At 45.0% G+C, this 12,598-nt stretch overlaps 2 protein-coding genes across 4 annotated transcripts in view; one reads left to right on the forward strand and one right to left on the reverse strand.

Annotated features, from left to right (window-relative positions):
* Nucleotides 1–12,598, reverse strand: part of med30 (mediator complex subunit 30) — a 279,467-nt gene that overhangs the window by 47,649 nt on the left and 219,220 nt on the right. The window lies entirely within an intron of this gene.
* ext1b (exostosin glycosyltransferase 1b) overlaps nucleotides 10,943–12,598 on the forward strand; it is a gene marked incomplete at its 3' end in the record, with an annotated part of 150,520 nt that continues 148,864 nt past the window's right edge. Inside the window, exon 1 of one of the 3 annotated variants that reach the window (XM_084081247.1) lies at nucleotides 10,943–12,442. Of the gene's footprint in view, nucleotides 12,524–12,598 lie in introns of all 3 variants that reach the window. The other 2 variants (XM_084081245.1, XM_084081246.1) reach the window with 2 other exon arrangements.

Consider the following 12,598-nt stretch of genomic DNA (forward strand, 5'->3'; position numbering starts at 1 on the left):
CGGTGTGTTATGCGGTTGTGTGTGTGTGTGTGTGTGTGTGTGTACGTGTGTGTATGTAGGTCGGTCGGTTGGTGCATGTCTGCGCGTGGGCGGTTGTGTGCCTATTTGGGTGCCTGTATGTCCGGTGGATTAATGTGTGCGTGTGCGTGTGCGCGCGTGTGTGTCAGTGTGTGTCATCATTCTCATGAACATGCAGCTTTTTATTTTCATCAAGGCAAAGAGCTGTTTTGTTTATTTCAGCGCTTTAAGGACCTTATTTACTCTCTAGCTGATTGATCTACGTGGTTGCTAAACAATAATGCATTTTAAAGCTGTCATTTGATCAAGGACTAGACCTTGAACTGTGAGCACACAATTTATGTAGTCACAATATCTGCGGTTAGGGGAAGAACTTTGAAGTTGTCTGAATGCTTGACGGCATGCCCTAATGGTATATCGTTGCTGTCGGGCAGGAACCTTGTATGTCCAGAACCATTATTATTTTACAAACATTTGAAAACAGTGAAAATGCGACGCATCACGCCACGCCGTGAGCTTGTAGATCTGCTATTTTCAGTACTTTTGTGTGACACTCTTGTATTACGAAGTAGGGCATTAATAGGCTTGATGCACAGCAGTCATATTGTGAAGACATTCACAGGTGTTATCAATGATACTAATGAAGGCTCTGTTCCATTCTGGTCAAACAGAGTCATGGTGCTGATATTGTGCATGTTGACTCACTGGAAAGACTCTGTTACACCAGTGGGACTAAAATTGGGGTCCAGGGACCCTCATGGTTCCTTAAGGGGTTTCCAAATGGCCCCTTATGTGTGTAACTCTGAGAGTGTACACTCTCAGAGTTATGGGGGTCATGGAAATTGAAAAATCTGAAAACCACTACGGTGCTACTAAATGGAACAGAGCCTTCATTAGTACCATCGGTAACACCTGTGAAGGAAGTGATAATGTCTGTGGCTGCTGTGCATGGAGCCTATTTACGAATGAAACGCACAAAGTTGAAATATGGAGATACAAGGTTTCTGGCCTGACGGCAACGATATGTAACCGTACGCTGCCTGGAATTTTCTCCTCGCAGATTTATAGCAGAAGTTGCTTCAGTGATAGACCGGGGTGCAATAACAGACCGAGGTTCGTTTCATCCTGGCCCACTTGGCAGACACGGCGTGGTTATATAAGCACTAATGGCTTTAGCATGTGCATTGTGTCTGCAACGTAAAGAGCAGATACACTCTAGCAGGCTATTATTCAAGGCCAGGCCCATACCGACCCCACCACTCAGTCCATGAAGTGAGTCACTCCTTTTGATATGTTGTGTGTGCATGAGCGTGTACACCTGGGCAAATATGTGTCAGTGTTTTAGTGCATTTGCAGCCGTGCCATGGTCAGCATTTGTGCATTGTGTCTGTCTGTGTGAGCGTATACGTAGGCCTCTACACATCGCAGGTATTGCCTGGTTATGAGGACACACAGTGTCCTTCCTACTGTTAATATTATGCACACACCGTGTGCCTTTTACGGCTCTCGGTTCAGATGTAAAACGTCATAAAGTGAAACAAACAAGTTGGCCGACCTGACAGCTCTCGCGGGAGCTTACTGTCTGAAAGCGGCAATTTCCCTACGCTGTAAATCTTTGATAAGAGGACTTTTTTTTTACATCACAGAGGATAGCGAATGTTGTTCCTATCATCATGTTAGTTAGCCGTGGGCGATGCGGCATCAACGTGTACGCCACGCATCGCCGCGTTAAACTGGATGACTAAAGCCAGATGACTTAGAAAGGAACTCCCTAACCGACTGACGACTTGTGAAGCAAACCTGACATGCCACTTCGGAACGCTCACAGACTCTTTCGGCTAATTTATATTAAAGTCATCTCCCCTTCCCACAGCTTGTCTCCTTCCCGTCTTTCCTTATTCTCTCCCTCCAGGCCCTCCACATATCAAGCCTGATTTATACTTCATCGTATGATATGGTTTCGTATGTGCCGAAAATAGCCAGCCTACAAGCTCTCGGCGCGGCGCGTTGCAACGCGTCGCGAGCTTGTAGGTCTGCTATTTTTAGGCGCGCGACATCGACGTACGACGGAGCATAAATTACGGCATAACTTGCTTTCATTTTCGTCCCTCTCGTTCTCTCCTGTCGAAACAAATTAGGGAGCAAATGAGGAAGGAGGAGTAATGCGGGTGATGAGGCATGCCAGAGTGCCAACAAATGACAAGTAGTGCAGACAGGGAGGGAGAGAGAGACAGAGAGACAGAGAGAGAGGGAGAGGGAGAATGAGGACAAAAAAACAGAATTCCCTAAAAGCCCCGATATGAAAAAAAAAAGATGATTAATGAGACCAGATGTTGGGGTTCTTTTAGCATGAATCACTGCATTCCCCATGACAAAGCAGAAACTATCCTCAGACACGCAGAGACACAGCAGGAACATCCCCCCCCCCCCCCCCCCAACGATCCCCCCCCCCCCCCCCCCAAACTATAAAAGACAATAGAGACAAACCTTTAATTTTCTGCCTTCAGAAACTCTGGTCTTTGCCCAGTCGGGGCAGTAAATTGGCTCACAGTTTGAGGCTTTATATGGTTCACACTGACACTCATGCTTATTATTCCCGGTCCATACCTCTCCAAAACGCCATACACACACACGCCCATGCACGCATGCACATTACATTTTTCTTTTTTTTTAAATGACTTACAAAAGTACAAAAGTATTGGTATCAAAATGCACTTGAAGTACCAAAAGTAGAATGTACTCGATGGCCTGTTTCAAGTTTTCAAATGTATAAAAATCGTTTGAAAATAGCCGATCTACAAGCTCACAATGCGCATTGTGAGCTTGTAGATCGGCTATTTTCAAATGGCTGAAATGTATATAAGGCTGAAGTGGTTAAAGGTAGGGTAAGTGATTTACTTTGATTAAAAAAAGTGCTAAATAGCTCTGTATTCTGATAGTACTCATTGATAGAGTGTTGTCTCTCCAGCTCTTTATTAAACCGAAAATACATTTTCAGTGCTCTCTCCTGATTGGCTTAAATGTTGTCACCTACCTGAAATTGTACGTATATTCTGTTTACTAAAGAGCTGGAGAGACGCCTGTGACCGAACATACGCTCTGTAGCAACGATTACTATCAGAATATAGTACTTTAACCTTTTTAACAAAACAAAGCAAAATTACCCCAAAAATATAACTTACCCTACCTTTAATGTATGTTTTGTAATAATAATCAAAATCAAGTAACGTGTAAATGAATAATTGTAGTGAAGTAAAAGTACAATATGTACCACATGCATACGCACAAGCACATGCACGCATGCGTGCACGACACGTGCATAACCCACAGGCAAATCCACTTGAGTTTACTTGATTACCTGACCAAGCTAATTACAGCATCCGAGCAGTCGAAAGTGTGTGACTCAGCAGTATACCTTGACAGTTACCGCATGTGAGAACTCGGGGGGCCAAATTCACCAACGCGCACACACAGGGGAGAGAGGGAACAGAGCAAACGGGGTCGATACGACACACGCTGACCCAGCGTGCGGATCAAGCCCCGTCAGCTCACCGTCCACGATCGATTGAACACACAGTGGCCAAAATGAATTACCGACGACACGAAATTAAGATAAAGCACAAAAGAAACATCTGGGCTCATTTATCCGACTAAAAGCCAGCGCCATATCCGCTCGATCTGCTTGTTTCACGTTACAGTCGGCGTTGCCATGTTCTGTGAGAGAAACAAGCAACCAGGTCTAGGAAAACCAGCCCAAAAGAAGTGATGGGCCACATGAGCACTTTAACATGTACATCAGCTATTTGAAAATAGCAGATCTACAAGTTCACAACGCGTCGCGATGCGACGCGTTGTGAGCTTGTAGATCGGCTACTTTCAAATAAAATCTTGCGGGGAAATTATAAGCAGATCTGGCAACCCTGGTTACAGTCCCCCCCCTAAGTCCTAGAAGGAAGCGTTTTGTTAGAGATGGACTGGGGCAGAAGTGGGTCGCCGATAAAACATTAACCAAAGTTGTTCTTATAACTCCTAGCGTCATGAAATTATAATTGAAACCCCCACGATCCCAACATAACCTCTGGTGGTAATAAAATATTAGAAGACCCAATGCACATAGCCAGGGGGGGGGGGGGGGCGGCAGCCCGACCTTCAGTCATTTATGTGACTTAAAGTGCCAGAGGCCTCACCACGGCACTGAGCAGGCCATCCATAATTAACCCAGCACTGTAGTGTCGGGGGGGGGGGGGGGGGGGTCCACACACACGTCCACACACGTCATGTGAACGCTTTTCCTGTGTCATATCCTTCTCCATCGAATGCACCACCACCACCCACATCCCTCCCTCATTCCCTGAGAGGGTATAGCCTACCCGCTGTGAGAGAGTGAGAGATGCTTTGATCTGCCGCCTACCGTTTCGACAAAGTCTCTCTCAAAACACATTGGAGAGCAAATGATACCAGAGCGAAATGAAAAAAAAAGGGAGGCTTTTCTCGATATCCTTTGTTGAGAGGTATTTTTTAATTTACTCTATGTAGGCATGGGGAGAAATGGAGCTGTCTGTTTGGCTGTAATAGGCTAATCGGCGCAATCCCCCATCAGCAAAGGCCACAACATTCCTCCCCTTCTCTCTATCTCTCTCTCTCTCTCTCTCTCTCCATCTCTCTGCATCCCTTTCTCACCTCCTAGAATATCAATACATCTTCTCTTGCCTCTGAGGATTTGTCTAACTATTGCAGACTCTAACTATAGAGAACCACCGATCCGATGGACTTCACACTTGAAACTGCAGTTCCTTGGGTAATCAGCAACACTCCCACCAAGTCCATTGGATGAGCGGTTCGCAAAATATGTATGCCCACTCGGAGAGGACTGGGCCGGTTCTGGAGAACCGTTGATCCAATCGACTTGCACACTCGATACTCGACACCTCCTCAGGTCCTCAGCATTGCACCTGCGAAAAATCACAAAAATAACATAGTTGTCATTGACAGATTTGGAATATATTCAGGGATTGAGTTCCTTGGCCCGCTGACAGTATGCACAAGACATTTGATGCTGATTGGTGTAGTGGTTTGCGAAATTAGCCAGGGACGGACGGACAGACAGGAGTGAAAACATAATATCCCCCAGGCGAAGATAATAAATAAATAAAAAGTAGGGGAGATAGAATAGAGAAACAGAGAAAGTGAATCACAAAGAGTGAAAAGAGGCTTTTGCTTTTCCACAGTTTTCTAGCTGTGTGTCTCATGTGCGGATCAGGATTAGGGAGGCCACGGTTGTCAGTCAGCTCCGCTGCCAGGAAACCCAGTAGGCTAGCACAGCAGCCAAAGAAATCTGGAGCCGGGGCAGCCATAGGACAGAGACCGGAGCAAAGGTAACAGGATGAGAGAGAGAGAGAGAGGAGGCGAGAGAGGAAGTTCAAAGCGGTGAAGAGAGGCGAGCCTTGCTCTGATCTCAGTGGGGTTAATGCATCGACATTCAGCCTGCAATGCTTTAACATCGGACCTCTTCAAAGAGACTGGTTGGGGAGGGCTGTACATGTAGGATGCATCAAATGTTGTTGTTGTTGTTGGTGGTGTTTGCATCATTGCTTGCATGTAGCCAACAGTACATAGACAGTACATGTCAGTGGATGTGTGTTCTGTGTCTAGCGCATCTGTGTGTAAAACATGTCTGCCTACGTGTGCACGTGTGTGCATGTGAGCCGGAGCATCTGTCTGCATGCGTGTCACGTGCAAATGAAGAATATAAGACACATATATATAGAGAAATATGAAGACATGATCTGTTTTCCATTCTTGCTGGCTGTATCAGTGGGATTACTTAGGTCCATTTATCATTCTATATGAGTGCGGCTCGCATGGATAATTGTAAATTAAGTGGATTACTGCGCGGTGGCAATCCCACGGGGTATTAGAGAGCCCTCTGAATGCATGCAAAAAAAGCTAACGTGCTGTAGCCAGCGGGGGCCTCGCAGCAGCATCAGCACTTTCTGAGGCAGTGATATTGGCCCGGTCTCTTTTTTCGAGGGATTTCTGATTTAATATCAGCGCAAGCAGATTTAATGACACAGACACTCGTTATGTTTCGGCTCCCCTGACATGGGCTGGTGTTTCAAGTGATTGGCACGTGCAACCGTGAGTGTGCTTTAAATTTAGAATCTCAGCTATCTCATCAAAGAACCTCGGAACTCTTTCATGGGGAGGAATATAGGCCTACATTCTTTAGAACTAGCCAGGCGAATGTCTGACGTTTCCGTCTTTTATTTTTATGTCTTTAATCATGAAGTTAGCACGTATAAGTCATCAACTACTGTATGCGTGTGTGAAGTGCTTCCAACAGGGCTTTTTTATTTTAAATTTTGTAAGGAGGATCTACCAGATGTATTCACTCTCTCCAGGCTTCAGTGGACTTATACCATACAAATCCCAACCAAATCAAAAATCCGGCTTGAATGAATTGCAGGGGAATACAAATGAGGGGAGGCCAGGAATTTCTATTTTAATGAGGACAAAAACCTATCACCACATCTAACATGAAACGCTTCATTTGCTGCTGCCAGCCTGCCCTGCCTGCCCGCGCTTCCCTGAAGAATTCCGGGGCTAAAAAATTCCAGAGTTTCGACTCAGTTCGCTCTGAGCCCTAGCAACAAAAACGATGGCCCTCCCACCCACCCCCCCCTCCCCCACCCCACGCTTAAACCCAGATACGTTTGCCCTGAGCAATCTCCTGAGTCGAAAGGTCATTTTAAATAAATAAAGAAAGGGGGGGGGGGGGGGGGGTCACTCTTGCATCCCACACACTAAGTAAAGCATCCCTTTGAAAAAGATAGCCAAGGCTACATCGTTTAGCATTCAGTGGCCCCCGGAGCTATCCTGGAGACTGGTACTATGCGAGAGAACGCGGCTTCCAATATATGCCTGCGTTCACTCCCACTCAGCTTGACACGGCCACATCGGTAACGCCGCTCTAGTTACCAGAACTTTTTGAAACCTCTGGTCTACTTAACATTCTTACCCGTTTCTGTTGTCAACAATTGAGAGAATGAATTTGTCTACTGAATTATGTTCTGTTGCGTTAGGTTGAGTTTAGGCCCGCAAGGTTTTCAAATGACGGCAACAATTTGTTATCACTTTAAGTAAACTTCTCTGAACTTTTACCCTCACATTTTGAGTGAAATCAATATAGGAAAGAACTAGATCAGGTGACGAGACAAAGGAAGGAGGGGTATGAATATTTGAAAAGGTTTGCATTGTTTTTCTTCTAAATAGCCCAAACAGGGACAGAGACGGCGGTGTTTTCGCTATGGAGGTGCACACACTCCCAGGGAGACCATGTAGAAGAGATTACACACTACATCAGTGCAACTCAATTCTTTGCTTTTATGAGGCCCTCCACAAGTCTTTACAACAGCAAGTCTATTGGATTTGCGGCTCGTTATTCTCAACTGTCCCCTACACACCCACACACACACACACACACACACACACAGACACGCGCGCACACACACACACGCGCACGCACGCACGCACACACACACACACACACACACACACACACACACACACACACACACACACACACACACACACACACACACACACACACACACACACACACACACACACACACACACACACACACACACACACACACAGGCCCTTGTGGATAGACAGACTCACTCCCAAAAGCAACGATACCATACTGTTTCAGTATTTTATAAAGGGTCTATTGGGAATCAGCTGTTGTCTTAGATCAGAGTTGGTGCACACTAAAGTGGCACGCACACACACACACGAAGAAATGCAGACATACAGTACACAAACAAGCGCAAGCACGCACTCACACATACACACACACACACACACACACACACACACACACACACACACACACACACACACACACACACACACACACACACACACACACACACACACACACACTGTATGCCCTTTGCCAGTCGGGCTGTTACAGGAGCCTAACTCGTTACATCATCCAAAGGGTAGCTTTATCAGCCGTGATCAGCAGCAGCCTGAAGACTCTCAAAGGCTGTTTTGTCTTCCCCTTGCCTGGAACTCCCTGAACCCGAGGATTACCTTCCAACCATGGGTATTTGTTTACCACGGCCTGAATTTGCGGGCCTTTATCATGGCTGCCTGCCGTCGTCGTGGGGAGGAGGAAGTGCTTTACACGCGGCTTATCGGTACCTAGGGGAGCCTGAGAAAGCCCAGGTAATCTAGCTCTCTTGGCTTTGTCAAACGTTTATAGTTTGTTCATTTAACTTAACACGTAATACCGCCAAATGGTGTCGTTAGATAAGACGAGCGGTTATCCTTTTGTTTTTGGGGCAAGAATTAAAGCATGTGCGAGGTGTGGACGAGGAGAATAGCCAGCAGCCCAGCACACTCTAAAACATTATTGAACTGTCTCCTTATTAAGCAGCCATATGCTGAGTGAAGGTAAATTATGGTTTGTTTAAGAATGATTTTTTTTTTCCTCCTGTGTTGGAGCCCTTTTCACCTCACTTTGCCTTTCTCTAGTTTTGGGGTCTCTGTTTGTAGGCCTACTCCTGGGTGCAGTTCATTGTCACGGTCAATAGGGCAAAAGGAAAAAGTGGCACATCATGGCCAGGTGAAGAACTTCAAAATGTTCACAGTTAAGGAGGAAGATTGCTAGGATACAATCCTGGGATTGTAAAACCTGCTGGGTTTATCTTCACACACTCTGAGGTTGTTTCCTCTCTGAAGGAGAAAGAAGAGAAGGGATATCTCAGATGAAACAGAGGCACGAACAAGAAAGACTACCGATGCGTGAATGTGTCGCAACAATTAGAGCATGGAATTAAAACAACCACAATAAAGGTACAACATACCCTTAGAGTTGTTGCTACTGCTGTACATGCTGTTAAAATGAGTAGCAGTGCTGTTTTGCCATTTTGTTTTTTTGGTGTGTGTTTTCTCCATTTATTTCCCCAGTATTTTATAGGCTACTGTTTGTGGAATTCTGAAATTGATCTCGACGTTACTTCGAAAATGTTATTAGGATTGATATGAACAAAGTAATCATTTCAATGTTGTCATCACTTTGAAATCTCCCAGCCACAGGTGATTCAGTCACTATGAAATCCTATTTAAATCATACACCACTACTACTACATTCATGCTCTGATGAAGACTGACTATAGCCAACACGTAGGCATTTCTGTTTGGCCAAAATAAATTGGTGAAACTGAGACACTGTCCCTGTCCTGTCCTTTTTTTTTTTTGCTTGCTACCATTCATCTTTGGATGATGTGTTTTTGAAAGATGCAACATAGCTTGCAGAGGCACATATTACAAGCATTCAGTAATTGAACAATAGTAGGCACAGCAACACATCCAGAGTATAATCCAGCTAAAACCCATTCAGGACAAGGACAACCCCACTAATGGGTCTCATTGTAAAACCACACAATAATAAGAAGAAACAAAGATCCCAACATATTGTTGTATGCCATCTCTAATTTTCTTTTAGCTCGTCGAGAAAAGACACGTAAACTCATACGGACGGCTTAACAATTGATTATGCAGGAAAACCCATGAAGGGATGAGAGCAGCCCGCTGGAACGGCACCCAGGCCTCTCCATCACCAGCATATTCCGACGACGAGCGCTGGCCTGACTAACCACAGGATCCTGGCCTGCCTCCCAGCCAGCCCTCACTAATTAGTCCCCCTCTCCTAAGCTAATTGGCCGATAAAAAATGAGAATGGCCTCTTCACCCAGCCCGAGTGTGGTTGCCACCAAATGGCAGCAGGGAGGATTATATGGGTTTATGAGGCATGGTGACATTCGACGAGAGCCATTCCTCTACTATTAATCTCCCAATTGTCTCACACACACACACACACACACACACACTCTTTGTCCCCTCTTCTGTGTCACTTTGAGAAACCGGTTGAGAAACTTTACCACACAGTTGACCTCCAACAACCTATTGTTTGTCGTTGACCTAATTTCTTAATTCTAAATCTATTTTTCTCTGGGAAAGTTATTTGAAGTTTTTGAGGGTCCAGCCATTGAGGACAATTTGTCTTGAAGTGTGGTTTGAAAAGCAAAAATACCATACACTGTCCATTACAAAGAAAGCACCCTAATTCATTTAAATTAGTCATTTTGTATGAATGTACAACTTTTTCTCAATGGGAAATTATTTCAAATTTAACACAAAACCAGTCTATTCTATAGAAGTGCAGCAGTACCAGTGCTGCTAAAAGCACTGGATTTCCTACTGTGTGTTTTGCCTGCAAAACATAGCAATCAATAAAAAACCAATACATTCCAGCATAATTGAATGTGTAAAAATAGCAATATTCTTTCATTATGGATTTACTGACTGGCACAGTTCCAAGTAAGTTGTGTTTTCTCCATGCACACAGTGCTCTGGTTATGAATGGGTGCATTCTGAAGCACCGCCCTTTCCGGTCCCGCCAACGAACCAATGGGAAGAGCCTATTTCACACCGATGGGACGTCACGTCAGCTGCCGTCCAGTGTTGCCACGTCGGCGTATTATGAGCGACTTTGGGCTTCTTTTTCTGTGAAGTTGCTTACGGTAAATATTGGTTGGTTGCGGGTTGCAGTTTGTTGGGCTTGTTTCCAAAGTGTACTTGCTTATTTAGGCTTGCTTAAAAAAAAAAGAAGCAGTGAGCATTTGTGTTGTTAGAATGTTTAATAAAAAGATTCCAAATATTCCACATTTTATTAAATAGCAGATCTACAAGCTCACAACGTGTCATGATATGTGACCTTGTAGATTGATTGATTGATGTACTTTATTTAGTAAGACATGAGAACATCAGTACATGGAAGTAGAAATTCACAATACAAGGTCTACTAAACTGGGAGACTCATTAAGCACTGAGATCCCCATGCACACAAATCATGATAACATATAAGAGACAGACAGATATACACACTACTATACAGAATGTCATACAATCAGCTTACAGGTTACTGGTATGAAGAGTGAAAAAAATATGTAAAAGAGAAGAAAAAGAAAATAGGGGGGGGGGGGGGGGGGGTAGGTTAAGACTTAGACAGGGGCCATTTTCGAATTGCAGCCTCCTGAATGTGTATCTTTAGGGCAGTTTTGAAAGTGAGTAGGGTTTTACACTCCTTTACTCCTTTTGGTAGGGCGTTCCACATTTTCAGCTGTTTTCAAATAGCTGACGCATATATCGGTTTGTAAAAGTGCTCATGTGTCTCAAATCGCTTCTTTTGGGGCTTGTTTTCATAGACCCGGTTGCTTGTTTCTGTCTCAAAAACTGGCAACACTGCTGCCGTCGTGTCGGGATTGGAATGTTACAGGCTAACAATCGGAACAACTGAGCATTCGGGTAATTGGACACTATAGGATAAAGAAGGAATCTGGTCTTTTGAACATTTTTTTGCGGTGTATCGTGGAAACTCACATCGTAACCGTAAAGTGTCCGAGCTGGTTAAGTTTGCCCCGCTTTGCTCAGATTGTTTTATTTTTGCGCGTATGAGGAGGGTCTGTCGGGGGAGATTCTTCTTCTAAATAAGAAGGAGAAATGCAGGGTTTCGTGAGGTTACAGTCTCACCGCTGATCCCTCCTGCTCCTGGCGTTCCGACGCGTTTCTGATCCCGTTCATGGACCCGTGGAGTAGCGATCAGACGCCGGGGAGAATCGCGTGGAATAGGACACCTTCACTCCGGGGCGTTTGGGTCTGATCGCGGGAAGGAAGGGGCAACGACGGCTTCTACACCGCCGATCGCGGTCCTGGTCAACGCGTTGACCACTTTCCATCCAAACCCGTTGGGATACCTCTTCGTCTGGACGGAGCCACGGGGACCCTCTCGGCGCTCCTCATACCAGGGGAGGGGGGAGTTGATCGCAGACGGCTGGTCGGACACCTCTCTCGAATTGAAGATCACAGCCAGGCTGAATGAGCGAATCGCATATTATCTGATTGTTTCAGAGTGGATCCTCCAGGCAAGGCACTGATTTCTGTGCATACGAGCCGCTGTGTGAGTTACTGTTGTGCAATGGAAGAAACTCTATAAAAAAAAGAGTCCTATTTTTTTATTAGATTTTTTTGTTTACATTTGAATAGATCACTAGATCACAGCCTGAATGAGGAAAATAACGCATATTATCTGATTGTTTCAAGTGGATCCAGCCCCCAGGCAAGCACTGATTTCTTTCGGTGCATTTACAAGCCGCTGTGTTGAGTTACTGTTGTGCAATGGAAGAAAATTAAAAGAGGGAGAGGTAAGACAACTCATATCAAATCGCCCACATGCTCTGGATCAATCGCTGGATCTGTGAACGGAATACGCGGCAGAAGGGGCGAGGAGACGCGGCTGCAGGCTCGGGATCGTTGTCGTCGGCTGCCGGAGGAGGATGGAGCGGAGTAGCAGGTAGAGAGATAGAGAGATATATATATATATAGATACTTTATACATTCAGATATCTCATAGTTCATACGGGCATACATTAAGGTAAGTAAAAAACAAAACAAGCATACATTAAGGCAAGTAAAAAAACACACACCATAAAAAGAGGGGTGCACAGGA

Source organism: Gymnoscopelus microlampas (genome assembly GCF_963454915.1).
Source record: "Gymnoscopelus microlampas genome assembly, chromosome: 15".
Classification (NCBI taxonomy): Eukaryota; Metazoa; Chordata; class Actinopteri; order Myctophiformes; family Myctophidae; genus Gymnoscopelus; species Gymnoscopelus microlampas.